Raw genomic sequence first — 987 nt, 5'->3', positions numbered from 1 at the left:
AACTACCTTCTAGAGTGGAATAGATTATTACAACTATTTCTACACTAACACAATCAAGTTTTCATCAAAGCTTCCTCAAACCCCTCTAATAGAGGTTTAGCTCAAATTCATCAAACTGCCATTAATAGAAGAATAAGAAGAAGACATCCTTGAAAGAATATAAAATTAGTTTATTAATCTAATGGAAAAGAGTCTAATGATTCAAAACTGTATTAAAAACTAAGTACTGACTTATTAATTAAGTCTAATCTATATTATGAATTAAATCTAGGAGAGCCTAAGAGTTTGGCCTTAGTCCTTTTTATATAGAAGAGGCTAGGTCTACAAATTCGTGCATGGGCTTTGGAGCCATGTTTTTTGCTATAAAATCGAGCCCAAAACCTAATTACTTCAGTCCAAAAGGGTTTCTCTGCTAAAAATTACTACAATAGCCTTTTTGTCTACTTTTGCTCCTCTAATTAGGTCAAGGCTTAGACCATTAGAAATCTCTTTCCGAGCCGGTCGTTTTGACATATGGTAGGCCCAATTCCGAGGTTTGAGTCCAAAGATACGACCTGCGGAAGTTCTACTGACTTTTATCGCTTATTTCTGCTCGCGTTGACTTTGACTTTTCAGCGTTGACTGGGCTTTAACTAGGTTTTTTCTCCTTGAAACTTGGGCTTTAACCATAGAACTTCTTAGCAACCAACCTTTGCTCCTTTCTCTTGCAAAAGGGACACATTTCTTCACATATTTGACTCCAATGCGTGAAATACACAAAAGCATGTAAACAGTACTAACTCTTATTTAATAATCACATAATTGGTCTAAATGTAATATTATTAAGGGGTTAAAACTACAGTTTTGGGCTCTTATCACAAGATATCCCCAAGGAAAACTATCAAACTTGTTCAAATTTTCGGCAATGTTAACCCATATGACATCGACTCCTTTCTACCCGGTTGGTAAGAAAAAAGCTCCAAGCACGTATAGCCTATTGAGGCGATG

The sequence above is a fragment of the Coptis chinensis genome, chromosome 9, assembly GCF_015680905.1.
Source record: "Coptis chinensis isolate HL-2020 chromosome 9, ASM1568090v1, whole genome shotgun sequence".
NCBI lineage: Eukaryota > Viridiplantae > Streptophyta > Magnoliopsida > Ranunculales > Ranunculaceae > Coptis > Coptis chinensis.
The sequence above is the reverse complement of the archived record's forward strand: the minus strand, read 5'-3'. Positions refer to the sequence as shown.